The sequence below is a fragment of the Chaetodon trifascialis genome, chromosome 9 (genome assembly GCF_039877785.1).
Source record: "Chaetodon trifascialis isolate fChaTrf1 chromosome 9, fChaTrf1.hap1, whole genome shotgun sequence".
Lineage (NCBI taxonomy): Eukaryota > Metazoa > Chordata > Actinopteri > Chaetodontiformes > Chaetodontidae > Chaetodon > Chaetodon trifascialis.
Window position 1 is genome coordinate 12,616,556 of NC_092064.1, and position 8,507 is coordinate 12,625,062.

An 8,507-nucleotide genomic window follows, 5' to 3' on the forward strand; every position below is an offset into this window, starting at 1 on the left:
CTCCTCCACCGTCACTCTCTCTGTTATCTCCCCACTGCAGAGTGCACTGCTTTCTCTGTGAGTCAGGAAGACAAATTTCTCTAGAAGTTTTCTCTCAGTCTCTCTCTGGCTGCCTCATGTTTTCCTCTCTGTCACCCCTTCTCCATTCTTTCTTTTCTACATCCAGATGTGATCACAGTAAATTGTCTTTGACGGCACAGATCTAGACAGTCATGCCTCATCTTTGTCTCCTTTCACTCTCTTCTAACTCTCTGTTTTTTTCTTCAACTCACCTTCCTCTCCTCGATGGCTGCTCCCTCTCTCTCCATCGAAGCGTGTAAGGCGGTATTCTCTGGAGTGTCACTTCTGCTTAAATCTGAGATGATGAAGCAAACAAAGTAAACGTCAAACCTGCCCAGACTCCTTACCACTTGTTTAAGTATCCCCTGCCAACAACAACAACCACAACCACAACCACAACAAAAACAGGCATGACCTGACTAAAATATGTACAGGCAACCTAAGCTTCCAAGCACTTCCAAATGTCACCCATACAACAGAGACAACAACAACAACAAGTACTGTGAAAAAAGTCCTGGTTCTGCTTGAGAAGCTATTACATGTTGAAACTACAAGAGTCCACTCAGCAGAGCACAGATCTCTGCCAGGCTCACAGTCAAAGGGCGGCAAGGATGACAAAAACTGGGATTTTAACTTTAGTGGATTTTAACATATCGGGTATGGAATTAATCTGTAGATGCTCCAGTTCCAGATGAGGCGAGACTTTTCTATGGATGTCAGTTTTTGAGCCACCAAAAAGGCCAAAATGGGGGCTCCAACAGACTAGGTAAGCCTTGTTTTTAGCCTAGCCGATTGCCAGAATTCCAGTATCTGATGCCAACTGTTCATGCTGGTTGAGGATTTCCATTAAGCTGCCTATATAACACAACATGAGCTATTTATTTGCATTAACACCAGGACTCCACATGACAAGGAGTTCTCTGGTTGCAAAGACAAATACTTCATCATAGCGTCCATGTGTACAAAGTCTAATCTACCCTCATCAAACAGGATGCACGTCTTATATGGCACATTTTGTTTTGACTGCATGCAAGATATTTGAAGCATCCACATGACACAACAAACAGAAGATCAGCTTGTCATTGCCAGAAAACACTAATCTCAGACATATAGAGAGGATTACTGGCCTGTCCTTCGTTTTCAGAGGTGAATTAACCCCATGTGTGATTGGCACCATATCGCTGCTTTACTTTATTTGGATTTTCGATGTGAATGATTAATAGGTTGCATAATCATGACTACCATCACCCTAAAAGATGTTTTAGCAATCCAAAGTTGCGACAGTATCTCTCAGTCAATGAGAACAGTTGCATAATTTATTCTGTGGCTCTGATGATGTCATGCAACGTCATCAGAGTTATCTGGGCTTCATTAATTACATTTAGAAACAAAAGCCTGTGTAACAAACACACAAACAGGTTTCTACGGAGTTTGAAATAATTGGGCAGTTACTAGGCAGAGATGATCTAAGAAGAATTTCTGTTGCAAGTTGCATCATGGGAAATGTAGGATCCATTGTTTTGTTAGCTTGACAGATGCTATGGGATAACCAGGATATCTTGGACTCTACTACTTATTTACTTATCTGTTGTATGCAAGTCCTCAGAATTTATGAAAGTACGAAACTAAATCAATCCCTGTGCTGAGTATCCCTGACTACCCTTTAATGTTTGCTGTACTAATATCCTTATCTAGCCTATTGAGTGAAGAAGCATCAAAATAGACTATCCATTCAGCTCATCATCTGTGATTACTTGAAATCGCAACCATGTCATGAGCACGTGTTAGCGTGCACACTAGAGATGATTTTGATGCCAGTCCTTTTGTGATGTAGGAGTCAGTCTTTACCATCCTAACACACTGTGATTTAACGATTCAGAAAAAAAATCTACCATTAACTATTATACAGAATGCTAAGTTATTATGTTTATTATTGTGTGGCAACCTATAACTCCAAAGCAGTTTCAATGGCTGCTGAAGACATAAAACCTCTGTATTTCCGACTGTGTAATCATAAAAAACTGTCCACAACAGAAAATTGTGGACAGGCTTTAGGGACACAACACAATGCCTGTTGACCCACAGCACACATGAGCCACCACACACAAGCTCACACTCCCTCCCGGGTTAATCTCCTATACTGGGCCCCCTCCCCAAGAGCCAGAGCTTGCCTTTGATCAACATACATTGTCAAGGCACACTAGGTGACCTGTGTGTGTGTGTGTGTGTGTGTGTGTGTGTGTGTGTGTGTGTGTGTGTGTGTGTGTGTGTGTGTGAGGGAGAGACACAGAAGTTTGGTGGGGGTGGGAGGTCCTAACCTGAAGTGCCGGATATTGTTGCGCTACTTCCTGCCCTCTAAGCCCTGACCCGGGGAACCACGGCCAAAGAGCCTTTTGTTTAGCTGACCCTCAACCTCTCCTCTGGCCCTCCCTGTCTCCCCTTCCTCCTCTTTCTTTCTTCTTGACCTTTTTTCTCTCTCTCCTTGAACCTCAAACGTACACTAATGCCAGACTCTTGGAATTGATCATCAAAGAGACCACCAGAGCACATGGTCACACGAACACACGCGCTCTCTCACACACACACGCATTCCTGTTATGTTGCCATAGCAGCAGAGATCCCTGATACCAAGCTTTGAACCTGAATGCGAGTAGGTCATTCTCACCTTTATGGTCCACTCAGAGAGATCAGATATGAGACAGTTCCTTCTAAAGGTTAATGCATGTGTAGAAGCTTGAAAGGTATTAAGAAAACTTAACACACATCATACACAGTGACATATCAAGAAGGAGTGACTAAACTAGTCCAAGATGACCACATGGATGTATGTTTAGCCACACTAGTGGCGTGGCTTCAGGAATGGTAGTTTCAGTCTGTCTATCTGTTGGCTGGTCCACCACTTTGGCCCAGATTGAGATTTCCACTAGCATCACCAGCAGGTCAGAGTTTTCAGTCATCCAGTGACATATCTCAACATCCACAAGATGGATTGGCACAGTATTTGGTACAGATGTCGTTGGTGCCCAGATGATGTATCCTAATGTGAAACTTAATGACTTCAGTGATTCCCTGACTCACTTGACTGCCAAACTGGAGACTTTAAAACCGTAGTCTGCAAACCATTGAGTGACACCACTCTCTTGCACAATGCACGATATTGCCATAAGTCTTTAGCTGTACTTTGTTTCATGCTAACACGCTAAACTAAAATGGAGAACCTGGTAAACAATATATCTGCTATACATCAGTATGTTAGCATTCTCACTGTGAGCATGCTGGTGTGCTGTCATTAGCCTTTAGCTCAAAGCATTGCTGCTGCTAGCACCCGCTTAACCTGATGTAGTCATAGGTCAGTAGAGTAACATTAACATTGTGTTAATGCAGCTTTCACATGTCGAGCTCTTTACTGTAATGCATCATATGAAATCCTATCAGAAATTATTATACCAAGCTAACAGGAAAGAACACAAAATCAATACTACAAATACAAAGATGCGTGTGAGTTCACCCTCCACTGCATCCCTGGTTTCAGCCCACATCTCAACAGTATGAAGCCCTAATGCACATGCTACGACATGTGACTCAGCTGTAAAAAAAAAAAAAAAAAAAAAAAAAGGTGTATGAGGGCACATATCTCCCTGTGTAAGAAAGTTCATGTCTGCAATGTGATGCACTGGCACGGGTGCAGAAAACACATGCAGCTATGCCAAAACCAATCTTATGCACGCACATACAAACACAACCAGTGTTCAGATTCAGCTCAGTCTACTCAAACTAGCATGCTTGTCATAGCTCTTCTAGTTATTTGGGATTACATGATGCTGTCAGTGAGAGAGAGACAAATTTATAGGTAGCCTGACTGGTTAGATCACAAAGAACGTGATGTCTTTGTGTTGGGGCAAGTGACTAACGAGAGCATGTGTAATAAAAAAAAAACAGTAGTGTGCAGACTGATCCTGCGCTGCGTTGAAGGATGATTCAATAGAGTAATTCCTGGTGCCATTTAATATGGAAGGGAGCCTCATAATGGGTAAGCACCACCACCCATTAACATTCCATTAACCACTTTAGTTAACTGTTTATTCGACCTTTTTTTGGACAAATGGCTTTGCCTCTGGGAAGTAGATTTTTCTACTCAGTGAAATGCACATACCTCTAACAGACAAAAAACGTCTTTCTCCCTGGTGTTTCCTGTTTTCTTTGCATGTGTGCAATTGTAACACACAAAGGGAATACACAAAACCATTTCAACTATTCTAGCCACAGATGACCTCAAATATCTCTGGGTGTGTTCAACATTTCAAAGCTGCCCTGCAAAAAAGTGTTTTTCTGTGCCGTCCTTCTTGATTGGAGGAACATTGTGCAGCCATGTTTGAAAGTAAATCGAGAGTAATTTTTAAATTTTTTTCCGGTGTACATCAGGTCTATCAGGGTGCATGCAATCTGCAGGTAGCTCATAACTGATGTTTGTAAAAAGCTGTTTGTGTTTAAAAGTCATTAATTCAGACTGTTTGTTGACTGTGTAGCTGCCGATACGGTTCATGCTTCATGCAATACAAACCAGGCGTATGGATTTCAGTGAACTAATGAGCTAAAAATGTATGCTTTAGATATGAAGCAACCACTGTAAGAAAAGTATATACAGGCATGTTTTAATGTTTTGTTTAGCCTCACTGTTTTTACCTTACTGCTGCTTCTACTTATGTGTATCCCTTCTGTTCTTGTTGGTACTCCATGCAGTTTCCCATGTGCTGTGTTCTATCTTTGGCTAGATTAAACGAGTATTAAAATTGTAACCATAAAAAAAAAATGCATAACTGCTCCTCATTTTGCATTATTGACAGGATTTTTCCCTGTACTCATGTGGCAGTTTGACACAGCCCACAAACTCTTTTCATTTTCATGGTGTTTCATCTCGCACAAAACAATTAGTCATTAAAAAAGGTTTTGGCACAGATCAAAGGTGGTACAAGGCAAACACAGAACCAGTTTCGATATGAAAGAATGGTACAAGCCGTGTCGCTGACTTACAAAATAAGGCACCTGTCACAGGCGTTGGAAGTTACACATATCCGGAACTTTAGTCATATAAAACCAAACGCTGCTTTCATATCAGTCAAGCTTGATATATGGTGGAAGTATTCAGATCCTTTATTTATTTATAGCAATGTATAAATACTCTTTCACAAGTCCTGTATTCAAAATTTTACTTGAGTAAAGGTTACGAACCATTAGCATCAAGATATTCTTAAAGTACATGCAGAATGGTATAATACATGAGAAAATGTGTTACTTTCCACCTATAAAACCGCTTTCTCTGTCTTTGTGTAAAATCCAGAAATTTACCCATTGCGATTCACATGAAAGCGACAAAATTACTGGCCATAATGACAATAATTATACAGCGAGACTTTCATTGCTGTTTATGGCACCCATGGGCTCCACTGCCAGTCCAACACCAATTACCTCAATAAAATGTATTTTTATGTTTCCATGCTGTGGAACTGTTTCATGCGTAAAACAGGCGTGTCAAGGCTGAAGGCCTGTCACCAGTGGTAACTGATCTGCCTCCAGTAATTGTGTTGTGTGCAGGCATGTGAACAGATGAGATTCAGAGGGTGGGGGCTGAAACACAGTACCTTTACTCTGTCACTTACAAAGACCCACCTAATGCCCTTTCATGTGGTTTTGGTTTGTAGAATTACTTTACTGTAAGTTTTATTCCGGACCGAGCGTGGCCGCCCTGGCTTTAAAAACACGCCTGGATTTACGTTCCTGCTCCTGCAAGCATCCACCCTGCTGTTCTGACCTTTGACCTCCTTTTCAGGGAGGCAAGTGGATAGAAATTTAACCGCAGGGACGGATGAAGCATCAGCACATGTACATTTTCATTGCAAGTCTGAGTAGGATCCCGTATTTGTGGGTGTATCCAAATTTTGCCAAATACTTTAATAATACTCCCAATGCAGGTAGTCTCCAAAGACATGAGTTTCTTCAGCTTATTGCACTTCATGACAGCGGTCCTTCCCACATGTATTAAAGGATCATTGCAGTACTTGTTGTTTCATGTGTTAAGATAGCTCACTGATTTTTGTCAGTCAACAAGCGAGCAGGAGTTGGCAGGCAGGTATCTCTTTTATAGGGCGTCCTCTGAGACAAGTCAAAACTTGAACAATAGTACGTCGTTATGCATGTCAGCCGAGGAGGAATGCTCGAGATCCGTTGGTATGCAACCAGGCAATTACTCTCATATACGTCAGTTCTCCCATGTCTTCAGCAGCAAGCCCGTAATTTACCAATTACTAACCTTCATTGGAACTCCTTTGACGGCATTGGTGATTGTCTGGAAGATGTTTGTAGACATTTATGTTAATCTACAACGTCTTGAACCGCAGCCTGTGGCCTGCATATGGAAAAATAAATCATTTGAAAAGTGCACAGGGATCTGTTGTTGGTTAGTGGCTGTTATGGGGTAAGATGGTTTGCATGTGGTACAGTATCAGGGGATTTGGCCTTTTCACCTTTGTCATTAAAGTTCAGGGGGTTAATGGTGGGTGATGTTAAAAGATACATGTGCTTTAATGGTGTTGATAGGCTTATTAATAGGAAGTTAATCTCATGAATAAGACATTCAATTTAGTGTTTCCTCCATAATCGCTCCCACAGGGATCCTGAGGGGAAATGAGGGCTACTTTAATTTCCTGTTATTTCACTTTCTAGAACAATAGGAAAAAGTGCAAGACTGAATGTTTCATCCAACTGTTGCCTCTCCTCCTCACAGAGACAAACTACACTGAACACCAATGGGTTAAAAGCTTGATTGAGTATTTAGGTGTAGGGCTCCTTATAGAAATCAGTCTCTAATTCCTGTTGAGAGGGAATAATAGAGGACAGCTTGTGACTGTCACAGCAGGCTTATCTTTAAAGCCACTAATCTGATGTCACACAGGTAGTGTTATTTGGAGAGTGATTGCCCAAAATGATAACTCTGGCTACACACAGCATGTTATATAAGATCCAAGAATCCCAGAATTGCTGCCGTTATATTCTGACGTAAACAACTGCGTGCTAAGTGTGCATTATGTGCTTAGAGACCAGCCCATTCGAGAAATCCTCTCTTAAGAAACAAGAAAATGTTTGGCTGAGCAGGCTCATCTATAAACAACGAAACTTAGGGCGGAAGGCAGTGCAGCACAGCAGGTTCCTAAAACACTACTTCTGGTAAAACAGGGAGGAGAGAGAAGCTGAGTCAACGCACACTCAGTAAACACTACACTCCCTTATGGAAATGTGACAGATCAGCTGCAAAGGCCAGAGTGAGGCTTGCTAATTACTGTAAGAAACCAATAAACACCAGATAAGCATAGGAAAATGACTAATTCTCCTCACATCTGCTTTTGGCTGAATTATAATTATGGCTGAATAAGTTTCATGTTTAGTCATGATCTGCTGTGTTTAAACATACAAATGTTTGAAAATGAACTGTTGAAGAACTGTTGTGAGAGATGTGATAATCATCTTCAAACAGGATTTAATTAACAAAGTATTTCAGTTAGCACATTTCCTGTATGCACAAATGATCTCATGTTTGACACAGAATTTCTAAGCATATTTCCATTGATGGTGGAAAGCAGGCAGATGAGTGCATTGGCTAGGTACTGTATTTATGTACAGTTTAAGGCTCTTCTAATTCACCTGAGTATTTCTGTTTCACGCTGCTTTATTCTTCTACTTCACTACATTTCTTATGTGAATGTTGCACTTTTTGCTCCACTGCATGTATCTGACAGCTGTAGTTACTAATTATCTTGACCAGCGACAACAATAAAATTCTGATGGCCACTTTCTTGAAAGACGCACTTTGTAAAGAGTTTCTAACTGCTAACTAATGGCTTTGTTCATATTTATGAAAATCATTTATGATACATCATTATGGACTAATCATCGTCCAATATGTTTGTGTTGCCAGGTTGTAAACAAAACAAAAAAAAGCCCCTTTGTGAGGAGGCGATCCAACCAGGCAAAAGAGGCAACTGCCTCAGGGCCCCAGACCCAGAGGGGGCCCCAAAAACCCATTTCACTGCAAGTTAATTTGTTTGGGATTATGTACCAGTAAAATGTACAAAGAAGGATTGCGTGGTGCTTATTCCTTAATAGATATGTGTTTAAACCGCTTGCCTCACAAGTTTAAATCCTGTGGCCCACTAGTATTGAAGAATAGTATATATGGTCAGTGTACTAACTTGGTGACAGCACACTTACACAAAACACTAAGGGTGGGTCAAAAGGGGGGCCCAGATTTTATTTTATTTTTTTGCCTGCGTACCTTTACAGGTTCATCTGGCGGTATCTAGAGTTGCTATAATATTACAATAATACATGTATTTCAGTGACCCTATTTTTTAAGCAGGTGTTTTACTTGAAATGGATTATTTGCATGTTTCTTA